Source organism: Aegilops tauschii, chromosome 1 (genome assembly GCF_002575655.3).
Source record: "Aegilops tauschii subsp. strangulata cultivar AL8/78 chromosome 1, Aet v6.0, whole genome shotgun sequence".
Taxonomy (NCBI): domain Eukaryota; kingdom Viridiplantae; phylum Streptophyta; class Magnoliopsida; order Poales; family Poaceae; genus Aegilops; species Aegilops tauschii.
Window position 1 is genome coordinate 106,469,182 of NC_053035.3, and position 12,654 is coordinate 106,481,835.

A 12,654-nucleotide genomic window follows, 5' to 3' on the forward strand; every position below is an offset into this window, starting at 1 on the left:
GAGCGCTCAACACGTTTAGCGTGCAGTTAATTTTATGCCAAAAATAGTGCTAATCACATAATAACACGCAAATAATATCCAACTTAATATCCGCATGCACTTAATATACTTCCAAATTAACGTGCATTGCACGTACACACTGACTAGTGCTGCTAGCACCTGAAACTAGTGCCGTAACTTATGAATGCGTCCAGATATGGTCAACGGCAACATCGCCCGCGAGTTCTTCGTGTTTGCCCATGCGTCTAAACGCAGAAGGGGAGGAGAGACACAGAGCACACATGGAACCCACCAGTAAGTGAAGGCGAATAGTACTAAAAATAATATTACATGTTATAAATTAAATAGGCTATGGTACTATAAAAACATTATGTGAAAAAGGGAGGTACAACAAACATTGCTGTTCTACGTATGTTGCCTATTGACGTGCGGCTTGAAGGCCCTGGTCGCATGTTCGATCCTCGTCCTTTATTTTTTAATTTGTATATGGGTCCAAATTTGTTTCATGACATGTGGGCCCCTCGGTGTGTAGTTTGTAGCACTTTAATTTGTGGGTCCAAATTTGTTCCATTCCAAGTGGACTATCGGTGTGTAGTTTTGTAGCTTATTTATAATAATTAAAGAGAACAACAGAGTTTTTTTGCAATAATACCATGGTGCGACGTTGAAGGCGAGGAAGGACGTGCGAGAGAGCGATGACCGAGCCAGAGGGAAATCAATTAGGGGAGTTGCGGGGGTTGCAGCGGTGTTTCGAGTAGTTGTGGGCCAAATGCTACGAAAATAGAATCTAAACCGACTAGAATAAATGCCTACACAAATTAATCCAAGGTTGGAGTGCCCCTCGCAATGTAAATAGCTCCACCTTTGCGAGGGATGGAGAGGTAGCTTCAATGTGTGGAAGATACGGCGTGAGAAAGCGAGGTCAATCGAGAGACATATAGATAGAGAGACAAAGTGAGTGTGGTCCGACATTCATGGAACAAATATATATGCTCTGGAGAGATATTGTCCGATTGAGCTTTTGGAAAGGGTGAGGGTTGTAAGATAGAGCTTGAGAGATGATCCAGTCACAGACGTGTAGATATATTTTGTGCGTGGGAGGAAGCAAGGTCGATCGATCAGATAGGGTCGTCGTGCGATCGAAAGAGTGAGACGGGTTGGAGAGAGTGACCTAGATAGACAATGTGCGTGAGAGAGTATACAATGTGAATAAGTCGAATTGGGCTCAAACATGGTGATATATCGTTTTTGTTCGAGAAAGAGCGAGGTCAATCGAGACATACAAAGAGAGAAAGAGAGGGAGAGAGAGAGAGAGCGAGGCCCGCCATGAGGTCGAAAGAGTGGGGGCGGCTTCGATGGACTGACCTAGATAGACAATCTGTGTGAGAGAGTATAGAGTGTGTCGATCGAGGCCCGAACAGGGTCATGTCGTGGTGGTCGCGTGTGTCGGACGGACGCGTAGCACCCAGCCACCTAGCCACCCCCTCCCTCACTCCCCCTCCCCCCCCAAAAAAGGACGACGACAAAATAAGTTCGCGCTTCCACGTTTCGGATTGAAATATCTGGCGGCCCCAATTCCAGCCCTGCAAAATCTCCCTTCTCCACCGTCCCCTTCCGCGCCCAGATTGCTCAAATCCCTAATTCGCCGCCAACCCAAGCAAAGTTCGAATCGCCCCTCGTCTCGTCTCTTTCCCCACCTCTGTGCCGGACGACGACGACGAAGAAGACGGTCGCGCTTCACCACCGCACCGGAGCTACCTCATCTACGCCCTCGTCCACCGCACCAGGTGGTCCACCGACAACGTCGGCCGCCGCAACCGACGTGCCTCACAGACACCGACTTCCAACGCATCAGGTGCACTTCACCGACGCCGTCTCCCAGCTCACCGGGGCTACTTCACCGAGCACATCGTCGCGCCTCCGCCCCCCGAGGCCGCTGAGGCTTTACCAACGGTCTCGTCCACCGCATCGTAGCGCTCCGCTGCCACTCAAGATCTGCATCTGTGCACGGCCAGCCAACGCCATCACATCACCCTCAACAGCTCTGAAGTGACCCGCACTCTAGCTAGGCGAGCATGCCCAAACGCCGGCCCGAACTAGGTATCCACACATCACTCCCTTGTGCACTGTTCCGAGGATGTTTGGATATCCTTTCACTGCTCTCTTAGCTTACACGCCTATCCAACTCTGACTTGAACTATTATTTCTTCTGGAGATATCATCTGAAACAAGCAAATTCATTTTTTAGCGAAGCATGACAGCGCTACGGGATCTGGTACACATCCTGCACACCCGTATAACCTTGTAAGTATCTGTCCTCCGGTACAACAGCAAGGTCGATTCCTCTTCTTTGATCAGCCATTCGCCGTGTCAAAAATGCAGAGGGGGATGCAAGGAGCACAAGGCCTGCACATCCAAGCAAGTGGTAACATGGACTTGTACATGGAACATCCCAAGCGCAAGCAGAGCTGCAGTGAGCCTGTACAACGAGCTAGAGTAAGTCCCTGCATTTCATTTAATTCGTACTGGCATTCGTGTATGATTTGTGTGCAGTGGCGGATCCACGAATTCAAGTTACCAGGGGCGAACTTTTAACTTAAAAAATATGAAGGCACTTGCACTCCGGAAATCAACATAACTTGAGAAATGTGAAGCTACATGCACTTTGAAAACCAGCTAATGATCCAAAGTATTTCGGATTATAAACACTAAATGATGCAAGCACCAAAAAACACAAAATGCAACATGGTGTACAAGGACTACATACATGGTCTGTACCTGCTTGAATTATTCGTTCTCTGGCTGAAAATATCGAAGTGTAATTGCACCTATAACCAGTGTGCAAACTGCATATCAATATATCTATCCTGCACAAGTATGCCAATAGTTTCAAACAACAGATTAGAAAAGTATTTATGTTACGTTGTCATGATACGGGGACTTTCTGGTAGATGGCCTCGACGTTTCCTCAAGCCATGAAAATGCACTATAATTTGCTTGTCATCAATGCCTGCAAATCTCTATGTCTCTCTCAACATAGCAGATCATCATTAGACACTAAATCCTTCAATGGGAGCTTGCAAAATGCTTGCATTAGATGCCTCATTAGACACTATATGTTCATCACCAGGAGCATGTAAAATGTTTGCATCAAATCCTTCATTAGCAGTCTGTTCATTAGACACTTCAGGAACAAGAACAACATGAGCTTGGATGTTTGCACCGGAAACTTGATTAGATACATCAGATTCAGTCAGTTCAGTATTGATTGGGGGAGTTATAAAATAAGTAGAAATTGGTTTCATTTTCTCATAGATTCCCGACATACAAGCAGTTTTACAACACCGTCAGGTTTAACTATTGGCCAGAAATTGAAGAGTTGAATTAGATATAATCAGGGATGTGATGTACCTGCTCGTTGCGCATGCTACTCTTGCAAGTTGCGACTGTCCGTTTGCGCAAGCTCGATGCCATGCCCGTGCTGCCGCCGCTGCCTCCCATGCAGGCTACACCCAGGGTTGGATCTTCATCTTCTTGTCCTTCCGTTCTCTTGAAGCCCGACGACCGCCCTCCAACGAGGGCGCGAGGAAGTGCTATCTCGGTTTGTCCAGCGGCGGCTAGGTTAGGAGCGAACCAGACTGGAGGCTGGAGCGGATGAATGGGATTTTTCCTGCTGTCGATCGATATGGGAGGCGCTCGTTTGGGCCACGAGCCTGCTATAGGGCCTGCCTTGCACTTATGTTATTGGCCTATCGAAATTGAAACATTTTTCTTCATTTTTACATTGCCTGCTCATGCGTTGGGACGAACAAAACTAGCCTGGGCCAACCTGGACGACTCAAACTAGGTGCACACTTTCGAGCCACCCGAGGCGGCCGCCCATACCAGCCCCTATGGTGGCGTCGCCCCTTTTTGCGTGTATGATAGGGGTATTGAAAAATATTCCAGTCGCGCTTTTGATTTACCCACAGAATGGTTGAATTGCTTGTTTCTATGAACTGAGTTCGCCAATAATATGAAGGATGTCAGTCTTTTCATCCTATTTTAGATTGCTTAGATCTCGATATGCCAAAAGTAATCGCATGAAATATACAGTAAAAGCCAGTGTGATGTGTGTGGCTACAACTAGTCTGACTACACGTCCTCATATAACATATCAAGGACGCACCATCTTACCAGATTAACCATTCGACTTACCAATGCAGTGTGGGAAGAAAGATGTATTGGGATTGCGTATCCAAGCAATTGATGCCATGGACTCCTTCGTACAACCTTGTAAGCGAAAAATAAGTTGCAGTGTGCCTGTACAAAGAACTAGCGTAAGTTCAGTTACCTGCTTCTCGGAATTTTAGTTAGCCACTTATTGCAAAATTGTTCAATTATGTTGCTTGGCTTAATTTAGTTTGATACTGATTACATAATGCCATAGCCTGTTAATCCTATTATAGACTGCATCTGTCTATGTGTTTGATACTTACTGTTAAGAATTACCTGTTTGCCTGAACTTAAAGAGCTACTTGTTTGTTTAGCTGCTTTGCTGCTGCAACAACGGGTTACAATGATGTTAACAACTACTTTTCAGCATCGAATTGAAACTCTTTAATTCCTTGTTTGTTTAACTGGTTTGCTGTTATAACTCCCAGTTGAGATGTTTTGCTAACTTCAACTTTTCTGAATCCAATCGGAACTTTAATGGCAAAACAGGTTAGCCCAAGATCAAAGAGCGAGGTCCCCATGGACGTTGTATCATCCCACAGGAGTGGCACCGGCCCAATCGTGCATTATGAATTGCCAACTGCTGATGCTCTAGAGGCTAAACTAGTGGTAGAAAGAGATTCTGCTTCTGCACTTAGAGATGAAGTTGACATGTTGAGGAAGCAAACAACACAATCAGTAGCAGTACTCAAGACAACCATTAAATATTTGGTGGATTTCAAAACGAAGCAAGCTGAGACTGACCACATTGTTAAGATCCTGAAGGAAAAAAGAAAATTAAATTTCCACTTGGTAAATCATAGGTGAAATGTTCTTTCCATTGTTGAATAACCTTTGTGTTGTTTGTTAATGTAATCAATCAAACCATTTGTTTTAGAGATCATGTAATAATTGTTTTTTGTTTTTTGGTTTGTAATTTTATTTGAGCACAAGTCTGTATTAATTGATAAGACTCGGAGACATTTCATTTTGATTGCTGTGCCAGACCTACAAATATGCCAATCGGGCTGAATGTGCATTCAGCAATAATAGTAGTATAGATGGACCATAAGTGGCAGGCATCGGAAAGGGACAAGATGCTGTAGTAGCTTGGCTAAAAAAAGGATGCTGTTGTAGCAAAGAAAAGTACAACGGCCTGGCTTATGTATGTTAGTCGATATTATTGATCCATATACTCTATAAGTGTTTATATGTCAGTTAGTTCTGTACATTCTTGGTTGGTTCACTTGGTATTTGAATCTTGATACATCGCTTGTGTACATATCTAAATGGGAGTACACATTATGTTGCGTGTGACATTTGAGTTTGACATGAAGTGTTCCAAATATTCGAATTCACCTTAAACTGGATTCTAGCTTCTGAATTTGAGTATCGGCATTTGTAAACCATATTCATATATGACAGTGGAATACATCTTTGACGCCCTTTTGAAGATATATAAAAACACATAGAACGATTTAGAAAGATTCGTATAGGAATACAAAGTGGATTCGAATTTAGTTACCAGGGTAAACGTGGATGCTTATTGTCCCAAAATTCGAAAGAAGCGGCAAAATGTCCACTCCCACGTCGGTTGCCCGAAGCCAAGTGTTTGGGAGATGGAAATTACTATCTACCCATTACACGGACAGTCCATCGGCCCGACTTCCACTACTCTAAATAGGGGTAGGATAGTAACTTCAATAAGACGTGACACGACCGCCTCTAAGCCCATTCCGACACGGTGGACGCCAAACATGGGCGGCAAAACACATTTGATTCAAGCTCGCCCGAAAGACCTCTGTTTCTCCCTCCATTTCCCCATTCATACACGGTGGGCGGCAAAACAAACTCGACTCGGCTGAAATCGATGTAGGCAAATATTTTCAATAGGGGCAGGTTTGTAACTTCACTCAGACGTGACACAACCGCCCTACCTGTCAGCCATGTTCATACACCGTGGGCGCCAACCATGGGTGCCAACCACCCTCTCCTCGCCCGAAATCGCTCTGGGCAAATATTGGCGAGATGCGAGATTACCGTCGTATCCCTAACCGACGAGACGTCCAAATTTTAAACGGGGGCTAAGTTCGTAACTTCCCCATATTTCAGACAGGCGCGTCCCAAAAACATGGTTCCCTGTACCTCTCCCTCCATTTTCCCATTCATACACCGTCTGCGCTAGAACACCATCCCCACACCAGCCTCCGTCCGCGACCCCATCCATCGCCGCCGTCCTCCACCACATCCATCGCCGCCGTCCTCCACCACATCCATCACCACCGTCCTCCACCATGCCGGAGCGCCTACCAAGACCGCGTCGTCCACTGCTAGAGATGGACGTTTCTCATCCACGGCGACGGACCAAGAGCCTTGCATCACATCCTCTCGCTTCATCGGCGCCGTCGTCCTCTTTGTCGGGGCCGCTCACACGACCTTCTCTTCCACCGCAACGGGACTTATCCCCCGATGCACCCGTCTACCGTTGCAGATCTGCTTCAGCGCCACCGACAGCCATCGCACCCCCGATGCCTACACGGCGCCGCAAGAGAGGTGGTACTTCATATCTCCTCAACTTTTTGATCTCAACCAGAAAATAGATCTTAACTTGGTTACTCTACTTTCTTTTCAGCTCTTAGAATTTAATTCTTACTTCGAAGCAAACAATGGCTGCTAAATATCATTTCTCTGGTTTCCCCCTTTTATGATCACTATACGATCAGAATACGTGCTTCGTGTCATAATAGCACTGCTCGACCCATCAAGCTAAACAAGCTTAGTTGTTCAAATACGAATCTGATATTATTAAAACAGATTCGTTTAATTTGTCAGCTAAATGTTCCTAAATTAGTTTCAAAAATGCATGTTCGCCGCTCGGGTGTGTATCTCTATAGGGTGCCCACGGTGGGCCGGCCCACCCTGGGATTTTGGGTCGTCCCAGGCCCCGATTCCCCTCTGTTCTGCTGCGCGCTTCCGATCTCTACTCGCCCCCAGCCGCCTGCCTCGCCGGCGACTTGCCGTCCCCGGATGGCATTACTCTAGGAGGAGATGTCGGACTAACAGGAGGTCAGGAGCCGCTCGCCCAATAGTGTCACCGCTGCCCGGGCGCGCCGCCGTGCCTACCTTCCCAGTCCGTTCAGGGCTCAGGCGTGCAGCACCCACTAAGCCAACCCGATTTATCCTGGGTAAGTCCTCAACACTCAGCAGCCACTCCTCATCACCCATTTTCTAATTGATTCATTACTCATTAGGCAGGACTGTCATTAGGGTTTGTTGTGTGCTTAGTGCTGCCTACACTTAATGGTTCAGATGTATTTTGGTAATCTTTAGTACCTGTAAAGTTCACAGGGTTTTCAAAATTCTGGCCCTAGGAACAGACACTAGTTATTTTGGATTGTTGGTCGTAGTGACATTGACCCAGATTACTACTGCAAGCCAGGTTTGTTGAAAATTTTACTTGTCTTTCTTACTCATTCGATATAATATCCAATTATTCACGTCGATTAGTTGCAAACAATAAGTGCTAGACAAACTTCTTGATTCAGATTTTGGACGGTCTCTTACTGCAGTTACAATTCTGCATACTTGTCCTAGTGAGCTCACAAGTAAATGATTGATTCACTACATCTATGCTTGCCTTGTCATATTTGTTGTCAATATTCTTTTAGGGTGGACCACCCTGTTTCTAAATACTTCAACCGTAGACATGAGTGAATAGTATTTCTCTATGTGATCTCTTCCATCATGTGTGGGCAACGAACACTGCATTGTATAGAAAGAAAGTGTCATTTCCAACTTTTACATAGGCTTCGATCTTTTACATGGAATACAATCTACCTACTTGCTTTGTGTCGCACTACCAACACTCCACCCTTGAAGCTAAACATTATGTCACTCATAATTCCTTAGTTTATTTGTTCAAATACGAATTTCATATGATTCTAATGTTCCTACTTCAGTTTTGAAATGTGTGTCTGCCTGTTATAGAGACATAAGGGGTTTGTATTTCTGTGTGTGGTCTGGTCAGCACGGTTGGAGGGTGAACTTTGCATATGCAGGGGTTCATAGGGAGACACTCTTCGAGATGAATCCGCAATGCATTCCATAGATAATCTGACTACTTTTTATGTTTTCATGAATCTCAGATTCTGAATAGCATCATAATGATTATGAGCTTGCGCGCATCAAAAGAATAAAGCAGAACAATGCCATGGCTGTCAAACTTGGCATTAAGGGACTGAAATAAAGTCTGGATGCAATGCAATGCAAACGCTCTCCACCTACAGATTCATGCTCAGAATATGATCCTAACAGTGATTCTGAGCTAGAGGGAGACCTAAGTCAATGTAGCTCCCTAGTGGAGGAGTCAGAGGAAGATGCCCTATCTTATTCACCCATCAAGGTGCTTGCTCTAACTTTCCAAGGTTATATTTGTCGCACATATCTTGCAACTGATGCTTTGCATTCCTTCTACTTTGTTGAACTGCCATTAGCTTAGTTTACACATCGTGTATGTGAATACGGCCTGCCTATCCATTTTCAGTACATATTCCATCTGTCATCATACCATATTTATCCATTCAAATGCTGTTCTTGTGTATCAGACGTTCAAAAGGAAGAGGGTGATTGCTGATCGTGGAGGAGCATGAGCAAAGTATTTGGAAAAGGTAGTGGCACCTGATAAATCAAATAGCCCATTAGGTGTAGTTGCAATATCACCTGACCCACAAAACACCCCAACTCTAGCAGACTCTAGCCCTACTACACTGGTCATTTCTGATGCCCCAACTCCGCAGACCCCAACTGCAGCAAACATTATGATTATGCCAGTTGACATAGCACCAGCTCTACGATGCAAAACCCCCATTCCAGCAAAGAGTACACCAAATCCAGTTGCCAAATCCCTTTTCGAACCAGAGAGAGCCCCAATTGCAGCAAATAGGACCCCTGTTCCATTTCTTCCCAGTTTAGAAGACAAAGCTTATATTGTTGTCAGGAACTTTGTGCGCATCTTTCCTTCATGGAAAGATTATACCGCAGACACAGAACAATTTCCAGTCTTCCTCCGCAACTTACGCGTAATTAATGTACTAATGTTATTCATGGTCATTACTGCATATGTTTCTGCTGACAGAAGACACAAGATTTCATTCTTTTAAATAGGCAAGGACCAAACTGGATTGTGAAGACGAGCAAGGGTTGGTTGCGCTTTTCAAGCACTCGTTGATGAAGTATCGTTCCTACCTGAGGCAAGCGCACTTCGATGGCAAGCCTCTAAACGAAATTTCTGTAAAGTCTCCGGTGCTACATTTATCCGACGGTGACTGGAATAATCTTGTTACACATTGGTCTCGGCTGTAGCGTAAGGTACTATCTATGATATCACATCACAATTTGAACTACATTTCTGCATTTGCCTTAACGTCTCACTTGTACGAAAACTGTTAGCAGAAGAACATTCGTTCTCAAGGGACAACAGCATCTCGCAACTATACTGCACACTGCATTGCTCTTGTGAGTACCTCTTGCCCTGTATGACCATACTTACTTTCATAGCTGTTTTATTATGTAGCATCACTGCACATGTTAGCCTCGTTATCGTCCATTTTGTGGACATTATAAGATCCGTATGAACTCTTACATAAATTTAGAATCAACCTAATGCTTTTGAAGAGGTTTAGCTCTGCAGTCCTCTTGTAAGGACTGAACGTCGTCTATCACTGTACTTACATTAACAGCTACTCCCTCCGTCCCATAATATAAGAATGTTTTGTACAGTACACCAGTGTTCAAAACACTCTTGTATTGTGGGAAGAGGGATTGGTTCATTGTGTAGCATTCTCCATCTTATCTCCCTCGCCCACCATTTACTAAAAAAGATCAGATCTATATTTAATCTTACCAAAAAGTAGAATACACAGACAATGTCAGTGCAGAAGTGTAGCCCATTGCTCTTGTCAGTACATTTTGTCCTGTAATGCTTGTACTTCCAGGGATTGGTAGTTGATTATGTAGCATCAATCTGCATCTTATCTTCATTATCCTCTATCCCTTCCAGTATTATCATATCTATAATTACTCTCTACAAAATGTAGAGTACAGGCAATGCTTATGAAGAAGATTCTGTGCTGAAATTCTTGAGTTATCCTTCCCTTGACATGGAGAAGGGCATTATAAAGCCGGTGTTAACTGTTAATGTAAGTCAGTCCTTCTAAAGCCTTTATCCTCAACTGCTGTTTAATTTGCTCATACTCCCTATCGTTTACTGTTGTTTAGTTTGCCGTTTCTACCAAAATGCATGTTCGCAAGAACCATAAGTTCTAAGTTTTACTTGTAAAACCAAATTCCTTATTCATACCATGCACATTACTCAATACTCCCTATATGTATGCTTGTTTTTGTGGATCTATAATCCAGTGTGTGGTGAAGTAGCCCACGGTTGCACCTTGTCATCTCCTGTTTTATCTTACTGATGTGGCTGATGATATGAACAACATGCCATGCACATTAACCAAAATAGATACAATGATTTTCTTTGCCCTTCATCTATGCTTGTTATGTTGACATGGTAATCCAGTAGTGTGGTGAAGCTCCCCGCATTATGAACAATGCCAAATTATGCTATTGATATTTTGAACTTACTCTTTATTTTCTAATTTGAAATTGGATGGAATTGACAGCACAGTTATCATCTTTGTTGATACACGTGCAAAACCTGTCATCTCTCTGCTTTGTTTCAGGGTGATATGCCTGATGGCATGCACAAGTCTGCTGAAGGCTGTGCGACAAACCCAACATATATTGCAGCAAAGAAGGCAAAACATCTTGAAGATAGCGAGACAACCCCAAAGTCTTGTCTTGATGCAGTGTTCAAGTTACTTGAGACTAGCAGTCAGACAAGCTCACAGAATTCGTTGTCTGAATCAGTTCGACTTCTTCAGTCCCAAGTTCTAGCAGAAAGGCATTCTGCAACTCAACTTCGACTTGAAGTCCTATCTCTAAGAAAGATTGCGGAGAACACCAATGAGAACCTCATCGCTAAACAGCTACACCTGGAAGCTATGAACGACATGCTATGCCGGTCTCACAGCCTTGCTCAACAGCTTGCACAACAGTTCCCGCGCAAGGCTAACCTTTCTTGAACTGTCTTGGAAGTGGTCTCGGTCCAGTATTATTGTTACGCTGCAATGGTGCCCAGTTTTTGTAATTTGCTTCTTCGTTGCACTTTATGATCACTGCTGGCGAACTTCGATGCCCAGTGGATGTAATATACCATAAATCCTTTATTGTATAGTGTAGGTTTATTCTTAGTTACTATGCCATAATTTCTTTATTATATAGAGTAGGTTTGTTCTTAATTCCTACTAGTTACTGCCATCATTCGCTATCTGAAAAAAAATCAGATGTAGTCGACCGGGCCAAAACATTCGCCTCTAACGGGCCTGGTGTTTAGCGGGCCACAATTGGGCCAGCCTGCATCTTTCTTGGGCCCGAATGATTGGGGCCTTCACACTTTGCGCGAGGCCCACAACTTACACCGGCCTATGTTTTAGTTGGGCCTTTTGTGGACCCAGCACTTAGTTTGGCCCAGGTAGCGTTGGGCCATTAACAGGCTGAATATTGTACTGGCTTGTTACGGCCCAGATGAAACCATGGGCCTTTAGCAGGCCGAAATGCATATTGGGCCTCAATTTTCACTACTCGTCGACGGGCCTTCAGCAGGCTAAAATGTAGACCGGGCCTTTTTGCGCCCAGTTATATCACGGGCAGTTACCAGGCTGAAGCATATCTCGGGCCTAAGTTGGCCCACTGATATCATGGGCCTTTAAGAGGCCGAAAGCTTAGTATAGACATCAACGGGCCGAATTATGCGACAGGCCTTTAACAGGCCCAAAGTCACGTTGGGCTTAACTGTTGCCACCTTTATCACGGGCCGTTAGTGGGCCCGATGTCCCGTCAGACCATATATGGCCCATGGGCAGCACGGGCCATTCCCAGGCCGAAAGTCACACCGGGCTGAAATGGGCCCATGTCTACATCGGGCCTCTAACAGGCCGAAAGTCACTGGGCTGTAATTGGGCCAAATATTCGACGAACAATTAATGGGCCAGATCTGGCTTCGGGCCGTAAATGGGCCCAAATATTTGGCGAACAATTAACGGGCCAGATCTGGCTTCAGGTCATAAATGGGTCTTTATTAAGCAGGCCGTTATTGGGCTGGCCCACTAGTACCTGGGTAAGTATTACGGGCCTTTGACTAGGCCGGCCTTTTTAACCTATATGGGCCTCTGTTGGGCCGTGCCACGTGTCGACGTATCATAGGCGGTTTGGGTCCAATGAGTGGATGACATCTATCCCAACGGTGAGCCGACACGTGTTTCCTCCAGCCAATGATGATTTTACACGTGGAAAATCCCCATCGGCCGGGGTTGTTAACGGGTTATCGGATCCAAAACCGGA